Raw genomic sequence first — 15,383 nt, forward strand, 5'->3', positions numbered from 1 at the left:
AAGAGGGGGATTTCACCTCAATCTCAGGGAAACTCTCAGAGATTTCCTTGATGAAGAGAATTTTAAGCTGGGCCCTGAAGGTTGATTAGCAGCTAACCCAGAGGGGGGTGCAGTGGGGAGACTGCTCTGCAGCGGGAAGGACAAATGGAAGGAAAAAGTTGTCTCACTAGCAGTTGGAAATTCAGTCATTAGTTTAACCAGATAATCAATACTGAAGGGACCAAGAGGCTTGCCCAGCAAGAGAAAGGAGGGAGAGAAAAAGAGACAGAGACACAAAGAGCAATACAGAGAGAACTTACCTAAATATTAAATCTTTTTTTTTAAAGATTTTATTTATTTATTTGAGAGGGAGAGAATGAGAGACAGAGAGCATGAGAGGGGGGAGGGTCAGAGGGAGAAGCAGACTCCCCGCCGAGCAGGGAGCCCAATGAGGGCCTCCATCCCGGGACTCCAGGATCATGACCTGAGCCGAAGGCAGTCGCCCAACCATCTGAGCCACCCAGGCGTCCCTAAATATTAAATCTTAAGGGCTCATATCATTGGGGTTATAAAGAGGGACAGCTGGAGTATTCTGTATGCCCTATGGTCAAATATATTTATTTATACGTTTATCAAATGCATATTAACATATAACACATATTACAAAGTTACAGCACATAAATATACAATTATATTATGTAATATATTATTATGTAATATATGTATATATACACACATGCACACACACACAGGCCAAAAGTTCCCATAATCTCTCTCAAGGTCACATTTTAGCTCAGAGGAAATACGTATTTTTGCACAAACATTTTTGAAAAGACTAGATTTACAGGTTGTAATCCATCAATTCTTGCCACATGTTAATGTATGGTTGAAAAGTACTCAGTACGCTTCCTAGATTTTCCAGCTACTGGACACAGGATATTAGGATCTCAACCAATCAACAGTATATGAAATGTCTGAGAACATCCAAAGCTCCTCCCTGTAAAGACTCCTGCCTCTACTTGTGAATGTTGCTGTTGCCCACCCCGCTGTGGACACTGGAAATGGGCTGGTCTTCTCAGCAAGCGGGAACTTTATAAGGCTGCCTCGAAACTCTCGCAAGAGAATAATGGCTTTATCCCCATCCCATGTGGCATGTCATGAGCGCCCCATCCCATGTGGCATGTCATGAGTGTCACTAGAACTAATCAAACACAAAAGTCACGCTTCCTGCAGGTGCTCAATTCCGAATTGGCCACTCCCCAGCACCTTTAGTAAGCTGGCTCAGTATCATCATTACTAATCTTCGGCCTTTATAAAGTTTAACCACTAGAAAGAAAAATATCTAGATAGCATATGAATCCCTTTGAGAAATGTCTACACTGTTGTACAATCGAACATTATACTCTCAATCTTGTAGTTGATAGAAAAACCATGCTACACCTTCTACAAAACTCTCATTGAAGACATTGTTGTTATTCAAAGTGGTTTATAAAAGATCTGGCCGAGTAAATTCCCTTGAGCCGAATCTCAGGGGAAAAAAAAAAAAAAAACCTGTGTGTGCCCATAAATTTATAAAATGGCTCTTCTCAGATAAAGAAAACAGTAGAATCTGGTCTCTTCCCCCTTTTTGCCTTTGCTGCTTGGAAACAGCTCAGTTCACTTACCTGTTAGCATCTCCTCTAATTTCTGTAAGACATCTATTCAGTGTAAACCTTAATTCTCTTACTTTATGTGTAAGTCTGTAAATTGCATCAGGTCCTCCAAAAAGTATACGTCTTAAATAAAAGACCTCCTCAATTTGAAGCTATAAATATATTAGGCTTGACCTGCCCAGGAATCAAGAGAAATGAGCTCTTAAGAAGTAACTCAATATAAATGACCGAGCTCAAGTTTAGGAAACATATTTCTCATTAAATGGAGAGCAGACAGAAAATTTAACTTTGACAATAATTTCTTAATTATCAACACACTGATTATAAGGAGAAGAGGAAAACACCAAGCAACAGATCATTCCAAATTGGTTTAATTTAATTTTGCAATCAACTAATGCATATTTCTGGAACCTCTGCTGCGAGCTCAATCCAGGATTTCACTAGCTCGTTTAAGAGACAACAATGAGCAAATATAGCAGCAAATCTGCCACATTCTACAAATATTACCAGGCAGACTATATCCATTTATCTACTGATGGACATGGATTCCTTCCACCTTTGACTATTATAAATAATGGTGCTATGAACATTGACGTACAAGTACCTGAGGACCTGCTTTCAATTCTTTTGGATATAGAGCTAGGAGTAGAATTGCTATGCTTACCTTTTTGAGGAACTGCCAAACTTTTCCACAGCAATGTACGGGGGCCCTAATTTCTCCACAACCTCTCCAACATGTGTTATTTTCCATTAGTTTAATAATAGCCATCCTAATGGATGGGAAGTAGTATCCATTGTGGTATTGCTTTAGTGGTCTTACTGACTAATGATGTAAAACATCTCTGCATGTGTTTGTTGGCCATTTGTATACCTTCATTGGGGGAGTGTGTATTCGATCCTTGGACCATTTTTGAATTGGGTTGTTCAGTTTTTGTTGTTGAGTTGTAGCAGTTCTTTACATATTCTGGACATAAATCCCTTATATATATGACTTGCAAATATTTTCTCTCATTTTGTGGATTCTATTCACTGTGTTGATAGTGTTCTCTGATGAACAAAAGTGCTTAATTTTGATGAAGTCCAATTTACCTAAGTTTTCTTCTGTTGCTCGTGCTTTTGATGTCATATCTAAAAATCCATTGCCAAATCTAAGTACATGAAGAATTACCTCTATGTTTTCTTCTAAATGTTTATAGTTTTAGCTCTTATGTCTAGGTCTTTGATCCATTTTTTAAAAGATTTTATTTATTTATCTGAGAGAAAGAAAGAGAGCGAACAAGAGAGCACAAGCCAGGGAGCTGCAGAGGCAGAGGGAGAAGCAGGCTCCCTGTTGAGCAAGAAGCCCAATGCAGTGTTTGATCCCAGGACCCTGGGATCATGACCTGAGCAGAAGGTAGATGCTTAACCAACTGAGCCACCCAGGCGCCCCCTTTGATCCATATTGAGTTAATTTTTGTATATGGTGTGAGGTAAGGTTCCAAACTTATTCTTTTACAGGAGGATAACCAGTTTTACCAGTACAATTTGTTGGAAAGATTGTCCTTTCCCCATTGAATGGCCTTGGCAACCCTGTCAGAATCCTACTGACCATGTAGGTGGGGGCTTATTTCTGGGCTCTCTGTTCTATCCCACTGCTTTGTGTATCTGTCCTTATGCCACTTCCACACTGCTTTATTGTTGCTTTGTAGTAAGCTTTGAAATCAGGAAGTGCTAGTCCTCCAACTCTGTTCTTCTTCTTCAAGATTGTTTTGGCTGTTCAGAATCCCTTGAAATTCCATATGAATTTCAGGATAGGTTTTTCTATTTCTGCAAAAAATTGTTGGAATTTATGGTAGGGATTATAGTCAGTCTGTAGCTCACTTTGGGTAGTGCTGTCATCCTAACAGTTTTCCAATTCATGAACATGGGAAGTTTTTCCATTTATTTAGGTTTGCTCTAGTTATTTCCAGCAATGTTTTGTAGTTTTCTTGTTTTCAAGTCATCTTTGATTAAATTTATTCCTCAGAACTTCATTCTTTTTGATACAATTAATGGAATTTTTAAATTTCTTTTTTAGATTATTCATTGCTAGTGTATAGAAATGCAACAGATTTTAATGTGCAATTGCATTTTGTCATTCCTTTATTTCTTTTACTAGGAAACCATAATATGGTGGTTCAGTACTCTAATTCATTTGACTGTTCACCTATTTTTATGAGTGACCACATACTTTATCATACAAACCAAGACACTTTTAGAGAGAAAGGGAACACTATCATACAGGGGAAACAAGTGTTAATTTGAACTTTCCAGGAAGAACCAGGATATATGGTCATCCTACCATATATCCTGGTTCTATATATATCCATACTGAAGGATATGTAGATGGTTTCAATTTTTTTGGTAACTCTCCTACATCACTTAACTACTTTTACCTTAGTGCTATGGTAGTTTATGTACATGTTTTATACCCTGAACGGGTTTGCCAGCTCCTTGAAAAAAAAAAACAACTTCCTACTGCCTTTGTGTATCTTAGCATCTAGCACAGTGCCTTCAATGTAGTAAATGCCCAAGAAAGGTTCATTGGATGAATGATGACCCTCATTTGTCTCCACAGAAATCCTACCTACTGTGTCTACCCACAGAGTCCCTCTGACTGGGATCTTCCCACGCAAAACTGCTACTAGTAAATCAAGGGGCTATGACCTTTGACCTAAGGTAAATAAAACACTTAATCAGAGGATTTAAAAGATCATCTTCAAGCAAGCTACTGAACTCAGCCAACCATACAGTGGGATCCATCAAGATGGCAAAGTCATTTCCAGTTTGCACAAAGATTACAGAATGATAGTTTATCATTAAAATTTTGAATACATGGCTGGCTAAGATGTACATACTCACAAATCACTTCCAATAACAATTTATTTGGGAATTTAGGATAACAGGCGAATTCTACAGAGAATGTGATGTGTCCTTGGGCATTTTTAAACATATCCAGGAATTATACTAAATAGCATATACTTATTTATATTTATATACTTCACTGTTCTACTAGATCCTAAGGGATATACTATATATGTTTTATCCTTTGGATGATGATTTCAAAAGAATCAAGTTGGGAGTGCCTGGCTGGCTCAGTTGGTATAGCATGTGACTCGATCTCAGGGTTGTGAGTTTGAGCCCCACATCAGGGGTAGGTAGGGTGTTTGGTTTTTTTTAAAGATTTTATTTATTTGACAGAGAGAGAGAGAGAGAGAGCACAAGCAGGGGGAGTGACAGAGGGAGTGGGAGAAGCAAGCTCCCCGCTGAGCTGAGAGCCTGATGCGGGGCTCAATCCCAGGACCCTGGGATTGTGACCTGAGCCAAAGGCAGGCGCTTAACTGACTGAGCCACCCAGGTGCTCCATGGTAGGACTTACTTAAAAAAAAAAAAAAAATCTCGGTGCCTGGGTGGCTCAGTTGTTGAGCATCTGCCTTTGGCTCAGGTCATGGTCCCAGGGTCCTGGGATCAAGTCCCACATTGTGTTCCATGCTCGCGGGGAGGCTGCTTCTCCCTCTGCCCCTCCCCAACCTTGTGCTAGCTCTCTCTCTCTCTCTCTCTCTCTCGCAAAAATAAAATCTTTTTTTTAAAAAAAGAATCAAGTTGGACCCCTACCATATACCATATGCAAAAATTAACTCAAATTGGTCAACAACCAAAATGTAAGAGATAAAACTCTAAGAAGAAAACATGGGGTAAATCTTCTCTACCTGGGATTTGGCATATCCATACTTGGCTGCTGGGAAAGTAAAATATTGTAGCCATTTGGGGAAGAACATTACATCAAGCTGCAAGTGTGATGCTCGCCCATGACCACAATTTTTCCCGGATGAGTTCCAGTTTTTCTTTGTAAGTCTTAGTAGTAATAATTCTGGTTTTTCATCTATTCCATGTATGATGCCTTATAAGTAAGATGCTTCTTCCCAATTCCTGATTCCTTTCTTCCAGAGGAGGGAATTCAATTAGTGTGACATTCCTAGATTCTTTCCACCTCTTCACAAACCAAACTACAAGATAGATGGGGTTATCTGTTTAATGAATCTAGGGAGAATAAACTAGGTATGGTAGGCCCAGAGCTGCCTACTTTCTTCTTTTAGAGCCAACATTCTAATAGAGTGCTGTTTCGTACTGTAAATTTTCTCTGGGCAGGCACATTGACCCTGGTCCATTGCTGCATGAATGAGCAGGTAAGTACATCAGTTAGCTTTTACCATATAACAAACCAATCCCAAATTTAATGGATGTATTAGTTTCCAAGGGCTGCTGTAACATAGTACTACCAATTGGGTGACTTAAAACAACAGAAATTTATTCCCTTGCAGTTATGAAGGTTAGAAGTCTGAAATCAAGGCATCAGCAAGGTCACACTCTCTCTAGGGGTGAATCTGTTATATGCCTTTCTTTCAGCTTTTGGTGATGGCCAGGAATCCTTGGCATTCCTTGGCTTGTGGAAGCATCACTCCAATCTCTGTCTCCATACTCACATGGCATTCTCCCTGTGTGTCTGTCTCTGTGTTTCTTCCTTCCTTCTCCTCTTCTTGTAAGGACACCAGTCATATTGGATTAAGGGTCCCCCCCCCAATTCAGTATGACCTCATTGTAACTTACATCTTAATTATATTTGCAAAACCCTATTTTCAAAAAAGGTCCCATTCATGGGTACCAGGGTTAGGACTTCAATATAGCTTTTTAGGTGACATAATTCAATCCACAACAGTAGCTTAAAATAGCAAACATTATTCCTCATGATTCTATTAGTTAGCTGGACAGGATATTCTGATCTAGGTTGGCTCAACTGGGGCTAGATGGTCTAAGACAGCCTTACATTCTGAGGTCTCACCTGGGACATCTGAGATGACTGTACAGCCAGGGGCCTCTGTTCCCATGATCCTTCACCCTTCGGGAGTCTAGCACATGATTGCTCTCATGTTGATGGAAGGTTTCCCAGCAGTAAAAGAACAAAAGCTTCAACGTGTGAGAATTTTTCCAAATATCTGCTTGTGTTGTATTTTCTCAGCCAAAGAAAGTCACACGGCTGAGCCCAGAATAAGTGTGAGAGGAGGCTGGCCAGAGAGGTATAAACAAATTGGAGCTATTACTGCAACAGTCTAGCACCTTAAGTATACCCAGCGCTGAGGTTCAACACTCATAGTTCTTCATGCCTTCAGATATAGTCTTGTTCTCTAATTTAACCGTTATTGGCAATAAAGGTGAAATTATGGTCTCTATCTGGCACTTCAACTTTTTGCTCAATTTTGTTTTCACAAATAGAATGAGCTATTTCCTGGAGCCTCCACCACTTCATCATCCTTTTCCTATCACTTCTAAGAAGTGATGGCATCATTCATTCATTCAACAAGCATTTTTTGTGAATCTATTCTGTGGCAAGCACAAGAGAGATGGTGGTGAACTAGTAAGCTTGACATGACAAAGCTTACATTCCAACTCCCAGTTTAGAGGTCAGGTGATAGTGAAGCCAAACAGCAGCGGGGGGGGTGGGTGGGTAAAGAAGCATAATCTCTGTCCTGTAATTTCTGAAAGCCAGCCTCCCCTTAGTGCCACCACAAGGAAATACGGAATCTACGAAAAAAACATGGCATGCTGTGTAAACACAGCCTCAAAATGAATCTCCTAGGGGTGCCTGGGTGGCTTAGTCGTTAAGCGTCTGCATTCAGCTCAGGTCCTGATCCCAGGGTCCTGGGATCGAGCCCCACATCGGGCTCCCTGCTCCGTGGGAAGCCTGCTTCTCCCTCTCCCACTCCCCCTGCTTGTGTTCCCTCTCTCCCTGTGTCTCTCTCTGTCAAATAAACAAATAAAATCTTTTAAAAAATTGAATCTCCTAGTTCCTTCCAACAAGATCCCTTCCTGGAGCCTCTTCTACACAGAAATTCTGGAGTGGTCTCTAAATTCAGTATATCTCTAACTCTTTTATATGCCCAAACTAATTTGGAGGCCAGGCAATTGGCCAAATGGCACTGGTGGTGTGGTCTCACCACAGCTTGAAAAAGTGGCCACAAGGTAACCCCCCCAAAGTCACCCTTCATTTATAATTTGCATTTTCTGAAACAGCTTCATTGAGATATAGCACACATACCACACGATTCATGCATTTGAACTTTATAATCCATTTGTCTGTGTATTCACAAAGTTGTAAAATCACACCCAGGCAATTCTAGAACATATTCACCACTCTAAAATGAAACACAGTACCACGAGCAGTCACTCCCCATTTCCCTCCAAGCTCCCCAACAATAGGCCACCACCAATCTATTTTCTGCCTCTGGGATTTGCCTATCCTGGGCAATTCTTATAAATGGAATCATATGATATGTGACCTTTCATGACTGGAGTCTTTCCCTTCACATCATGTTTCCACAGATCGTCCATGTTACAGTACAAATCAGTACTTCGTAACTTTTTATCACTGAGTAAGAATCCACTGAATAGGTACAAAGTTTTCCCCCCACTATCCAAAAGTAAGGCATTCCTATGAAACCTTCTGTAAACTGAAATGCCATAAACTGAAGAAGTGTATGAGGAGTTTGGAAGTTGCCACTCCAATCTAACAAGTCAAAAGCTGGACAAACTGAAAAATCACCAACACTTCCAGGATGAGAAAGAGAGAAGAGGACACTGAGTATATTGCTGCCCCTGAGATCGGAGAGACCGACAGGTGAACACGGGGAGTCATGACCTACCAGTGAGGAGAATCACAAGCAGAAACCACCATGGGAATCCGTGCTGGCGTAGGAAAACCTGAAGGGTAAGTGATGGATTACTGCAGGCTCAGTATGGACAACGCTAAGAGGTAAAAAATCCACGGGGACCCAGTCATGGCAGGGGGCCTCCACAGTTTTATGAGATTTACCTCCAAGAACTGGACAAGGTTTTCATAGTAAATATCAGAGGAAAATTCCTTTCTACTTTCTGTATGTGGGGGTGGAAATGAACCATTTTGAGATACACCAGAGTAACAGAGGCCTGTCCTTCAGAGAAACTAGTTAACCAGAGACTAGTCTGCTGGAGTATTATCAGAACCTAACTGATCTGGGGGAGGGAAATATGTAGCTGGCTGTAGCCTTCTAGATGGGAGAAGGGCTATACTCAATTCTAGCCCTCTTTAGCCATTCTATTCCACCTAACAGGGAAGAAGGAAACGAAGAATCTCTGGTGAAAGCCACAGTCAAGGGGCACCTGGGTGGCTCAGTCGTTAAGCACCTGCCTTCGGCTCAGGTCAATATCCCAGGGTGCTGGGATCGAGCCCCGCATCGGGCTCCCTGCTCGGCGGAAAGCCTGCTTCTCCCTCTCCCGCTCCCCCTGCTTGTGTTCCCTCTCTCGCTATATCTCTATCTGTCAAATAAATAAATAAAAATCTAAAAAAAAAAAAAAAAGTCACAGTCAAGAGGCATAGGCTCACCAGAAGACTGAGATCTAATCATAGGACAATAGAATGGCAAAAAACACAAGTTGATGAGATAAAGCAAGCACAAGAACCAGACATGGCAGGGATGCTGGAATTATCAGACCAGGAATTTAAAACGACTATGATAATATGATAAGGGCTCTAGCAGATAAAGTAGACAGCATGCAAGAACACGTAGAGAATGCAAGCAGAGAGATCAAAATACTAAGAACTCTAGAGATCTAGATCTAACAGAAATGAAGAATACCCTTGATGAGCTCATTAGTAGACTGGACACAGCTGAGGAAAGAATCTCTGAGCTTGAGGGTCTCAGTAGAACCTCCCAAACTGAAAAGCAAACAGAACAAAAACTGAAAAAAGAAACCAGAACAGAATATCCCAGAGAAGTACAAAAGCTGTAACATCTGTGTAATGGGAATATCAGAAGGGGAAGAAAGAGACAAAGGAACAGACAGTAATATTTGAAACAATAATGATTGAGAAATTCCCCAAATTAATGTCAGACACCAAATCACAGAGCCAGAAAGCTCAGAGAACAACAAGCAGGATAAATGCCAAAAACAAACAAACAAAGAAAAAAACCAAACCTTAACACTTAGGCATATCACTTCCAAATGACAGAAAGTCAAAGATAAAGAAAAATTCCCGAAATGTGTCAGAGGAAAAAAAACACCTCATCTACAGAGAACCAAACGTTAAGAATTACATCTGTCTTCTCAGAAGCCGTGCAAGAAGAGAGTGAAGCAAAATGTTGAAAGGGTTGACAGAAAAAAAATCACCAACCCAGAATTCTGTGCACTGCAAAATTATCCTCCAAAAGTGAAGGAGAAATAAAGACTTTCTTAGACCAAACAAAAACTGGAATTTGTTGCCAGCACATCTGCCTTGCAAGTAATGTTAAGAGAAGTCCTGCCCTAGGCGCGTGGGGTGGGTGTCTTTACGATCATCACCTGTGACCAACAAAGACCAACCAGCCCTTAAAAAGGAAGTAAGCCATTGAAGGTGTTATCAATAGAGATGTTAAAAGGATTTAAGTTCCCTGGTTAGCTTTCTATAAAAGAACAACCCTAAAGGCCCTCGTTGGTGACCCTACTGGGACCCCTCTCACTCTTGAGAGATTTTTCTGTATCTTCACTTAATAAACTTCTATAGCTTTACTCACAAAAAAAAAACAAAAACATTCTTTAAAGATAAGGAAAATAATACAGGTCAGAAATTTAGGTCTCCATAGAGGAAAAGCATGGAAGAAGGATTAAGTGAAAGTAAAATAAAAAAAGTTTTATTTTTCCTTTTCCCAAATGATTAATAGATAACCATTCAAAATAATAATAGCGATAGCAGGAGGGGAAGAATGAAGGGGGAGACGAACCATGAGAGACTATGGACTCTGAAAAACAAACTGAGGGTTCTAGAGGGAAGGGGGTGGGGGGATGGGTTAGCCTGGTGATGGGTATTAAAGGGGGCACGTTCTGCATGGAGCACTGGGTGTTATATGCAAACAATGAATCATGGAACACTACATCAAAAAATAATGATGTATGGTGATTAACATAATAAAAAAATAATAGCAATGATGTATTCAATTACTTATGCTTATGTATATATCTTGTGGTATGTAAGATGAAGGATGAAGGAATTAGGATTTCTGTTATAAGGTACTCCCACTACCTGTGAAGTAGTGTACTATTATTTGAAAATGGACTTGGATTAGTTGTAAATGTATATTGCAAACTCCAGGGCAACCAATAAAAAAGTTAAAAAATTAAAAAACTATGATACATCAAGAAAGGAGAAAAAATGGAATCATATAAAATGCTCAGGTAAAACCACAAAAGTTGGATGTACTATGTGGTGGCTAACTGAATTTAAATAAAAAAAATAAAATAAAACCAGAAAAGGCAGAAAAAGAGTGGGAAATGAAAATAGGAACAAAGAACAAGGGCAACAAGTGGAAGACAGTAACAAATATGGTAGATATTAATCCCAATTTATTAATAATCACTTTGAACATTATTGGTCTAAAGGCACGGATTAAAAGAGTTCACTAGAGTGGATCAAAAAACCCCACCCAGCTATATGTTGTCCACAAGAAACCCACTTTAAATAAGGAGACACACATAGATTAAAACTAAATGGATGGGGGAAAAATATACCATGCTAACACTAATCAAAAGAAAGCCAGAGTATGGGGCACTCAGCTGGCTTATTCAGTAGAGCATGCAACTCTTGATCTCGGAGTCATGAGTTCAGGCCCCATGTTGGGCACAGAGCTTACTTAAAAAAATAAAAAGAGGGGCACCTGGATGGCTCAGTCGGTTAAGCATCTGCCTTCAGCTCAGGTCATGATCTTGGGGTCCTGGGATCGAGCTCCGAGTGGGGCTCCCCCGCAGCAGGGAGACTGCTTCTCCCTCTCCCCCCACTCATGCTCTCTCTCTCACTCTAAGTAAATAAAATCTTAGAAAAGAAAAGAAAGGGGCACCTGGCTGACTCAGTCTGAAGAGCATGCGACTTAATCTCAGGATCGAGAGTTTGAGCCCCACATTGGGTGTAGAGATTACTTAATAAAATCTTTTTTTAAAAAAAGAAAGAAAGCAGGAGTAGCTATATTAATTTCAGGCAGAGCAGATAAAGAAGGTCGTTACATAATGATAAAAGGGTTCATTCTCCAAGAAGATAACAATCCTCAATGTGTATGGCCCCAAGTAGGCCAACTCTGCCCTGTTGTTGGCGTCATTCTGAGAAGCCCAGAATGTGTATGTGCCCTAACAGCAGAGTGACAAACTATGTGAGGCAAACTAACCGAAAGGCAAAGAGAAATAGCTGCCTTCACTACTGCAGCTGGAGACTTCAACATCCCTCTCTCAGAAGTGGACAGATCCAGCGGGCAGAAAATCAGCAAGGACATAGCGGAACTCAGCAACATCATCAATCACTTGGGGATACTGGACATCTACAGACCACTTCATCCAATAACAGCAGAATACACATTCTTCTCAAGCTCACAAGGAACATTCACCAAGCTAGACCACATTTTGGGTCATAAAACACACTTTCACAAATGAAAAAGATGTGCGTTCTCAGACTCCTTTGTCACTAGCATTCCATATACAAATTAGGTTCTGCCAATTTGATGCACTCACATGAGATTTGGAAGGCAGAATAAATGTGGGGACCATCTTCCTGGTACTGCAAGTTGTGGACATGTGAGTTTCTTCTGCAAATTGCACTCCAGTATCTAGGCTCTGCTCTCACTGGTATCTAAAAGAAGCTACTGGAGTGGAAGCAGCAAGATTCAGCCTTCTCCTGCCCAGCTGCCAACATCATGGGGGCTGAGAGACAGCAGATGTAGCAGTAAAAGCTTCATGATCATGACCTTCTGTTCTCTTGGGATGCCTGGCTGGCTCAGTCAGGAGAGCACATGACTCTTGATCTCAAGAGTCATGAGTTCAAGCCCCATGTGGGATATAGAGATTACTTACATACTTGCAGTGGCAGCCTCCCTTTTTTCCCACGTTCTTGACTGTGGTGAAGGTGGTGTCTCCCCAAGTAGGCCAATTCTGCCCTGTTGTTGGCGTCATTCTGAGAAGCCCAGACCTGAAGAATCGCTTCCAACCCTTCTAGAGTTTTTCTAAGCACCCAACTCCCCGTATAGATTGATTCACTTATGCTTAACAGATCTAGAATGGTTTCCATTTCCTTTGCCGACCTCTAGCTGGTACAGAAGCTCTGGGTGATCCATATTCCACCAGCTAAGACATCCAGACTGAAGAGGCAAATTAGATCTGGAGGAAGGACGCCTGGGTGACTCAGTCCGTTAAGTGTCTGCCTTCAGCTCAGGTTATGATCCTGGAGTCCCGGGATCGAGCCCACATCGGACGGACTCCCCACTCAGCGGGGAGTCTGCTTCTCCCTCACCCTCTGCCCCTCCCCCACTCATGCTCGCTCTCTCTTGCTCACTCTCAAATAAATAAAATCTTTAAAAAAATTTAGATCTGGAGGAGTCAGAAACAATGGCATAGACAAACTTCTGGTAAATTGTTCATGAGAAATGATGAGAAGACACGATTTTTAAAAAAAATGCAACAAAGAAGTTCACAGGTACAATCGAGATTTTAAAAATAATAATAATTTCTAAAATAAAAACAGCTAAACACCTTGTACCAGGAACTTTTGTAACTATTCAGTGCTCTGGATGACTCTAGGAGTTAAGTACTGTTGATATTTGTCTCATAAAAGGGAAACTGAGCCATAGAGAGGTTAAGGAACTTGTTTAGTTGATAATAGCTAGCTAATAACATTGGATTTGAACAGAGGCACTGACTCCAAAGCCCTCGTTCCTAACCACAGAATACTATGCAGGGATTCATGTCAATAAAATAAAATTGCAGTACTGTTTATCATGGGATAACGACAAAAAAGTGGGAAACAATCTATCTGTTCTTTGGTAGAGGAATGGAAAAGGAAACTGTGGTTTATTCATACAATGGAATCCAACGTAGCCCATTGAAATATAAGAGGTCAATCAACTTACCCCAACTTGTATACATCTCAAAAACATAACACTGAATGAAAAACCTAATTTGTTAAAGAATACAAACAGCATGATTCTATTTACATACAAATTGTTAAAAAAACACACAGGGGTAGAAAAATATCCAGAGATGGGAAAACTGCCCCCCCAAAGGCCTAAATCAGTTCCCAGCCTGTCTTCATATGTCCAGGATCCAAGAATGGTTTTTCCAGTTTTGAAAGGTCATTTAAAAAGAAAAGGGAGAGGGCGCCTGGGTGGCTCAGTCATTAAACATCTGCCTTCAGCTCAGGTCATGATCCCAGGGTCCTGGGATCGAGCCCCGCATCACGGCTCCCTGCTCTGCAGGAAGCCTGCTTCTGTTCCTTCTCTCGCTATGTATCTCTCTGTCAAATAAATAAAAAAAGAAAAGAAAAGAAAAAAGAAAAGAAAAGAAAAGAAATAAAAGAAAAGAAAAGAAAAGAAAAGAAAAGAAAAGAAAAGAAAAGAAAAGAAAAGAAAAGTAAAGGGAGACTATTCAAAAGAGACCTGCAAAACCTAAAATATTTACTGTCTGGTCCTTTACAGAAAAAGTTGGCCAACCTCTGCTCTTTGGTGGAGACACAGGCATACACAGGAGAATAATGCATGCTGATTTCTGGATTGGTGGTTACCTCTGGGGAGGGAAAAAGGAAAGATATCTGTGCCATTGTGTTGCTTTACAAAAACTGATCTAAAGCAAACATGATAACATGTTAACATCGGTGTTATCCTGGGGAGTGCACAGGTGTCTGGTATATTATATTTCATTTGAATGTTGGAAGTGTTTCATAATTATAAACAGCATTTGAAGAACCTAATGAAAAAGTTCATGCAAAAATATTGAAACCACCAAGCAAAAATAGCAATAAGAACATACGAAATTTAAAAGTGCCAGGCTAAACTCACTAAGGAAGTATGGGGACCTAGGGAGCTGGAGGGAGAAGCAACATTCCGGCAGGCAAGAGACATACTTCCCAGATGGTGCAGTTCTAGAATCTTCAATAAGTATCTCTCCCACCCCTGATATGCATGTGCTCATGAGCTATGCCCATCTTGCTGGCCTTAAAGGCATCGAAGGAAGTTTCCACAATTCCTTTTGGTACCTTATCCAGCACTGAACACTCTTCCCTGTCCAGAACTACTTTATGACTATCAAACGTGGTTGTTTTATTTTTGTTTTTACAGTTCGATTTCATTGCTTTTGAGTACATCATTACTCAAAGTGGAAAAGACTCACTTGGCATTCACTTCTCATTGCTAAAGCTCCTAAAGAATTTGCTCCCTACCTTCGTTTTCTCTTGGCTTAATAGTCCGGATCCTCCTACCCATGTTTTGTTGCCTTTATTCTCATCTTGGTGCCTGACCCACTGCTCTGTCTCCATATTTTCCATACTGAGTCCAGAACCAGTATGGTGAGGAGGTATGTGATGAATCAGGCACAGCCTAGGAATCTGAGGCCCAGCTTTGTCTCTTTCTACCGGTATGACCTTGGGCAAGTTATTTAAGGTTTCTGAGCCTCCAGTTTCTTCATCTGAAAAAATCAGATAATAAATGTTCTGAATTTACAAGGAGGTAGCCCGGATTAAAGCAGTAACAGAACCGGGGTGGGGGGGCTTTCCGAACTACGGAGCATTATCACGAGTTCAGATATCACTCTAAGGTAAAGGACTTTGTAGTGCCAACTAACGTAAGCATGAGATCTCCATTGCTCATTCATACAGTGATGGACTTGTCTGATTTTGCTCTGCACGTTTTCCAAACC

The sequence above is a fragment of the Eumetopias jubatus genome, unplaced genomic scaffold, assembly GCF_037043125.1.
Source record: "Eumetopias jubatus isolate StellerSeaLion01/CBP00866 unplaced genomic scaffold, mEumJub1_p1.0 scaffold_11, whole genome shotgun sequence".
Taxonomy (NCBI): domain Eukaryota; kingdom Metazoa; phylum Chordata; class Mammalia; order Carnivora; family Otariidae; genus Eumetopias; species Eumetopias jubatus.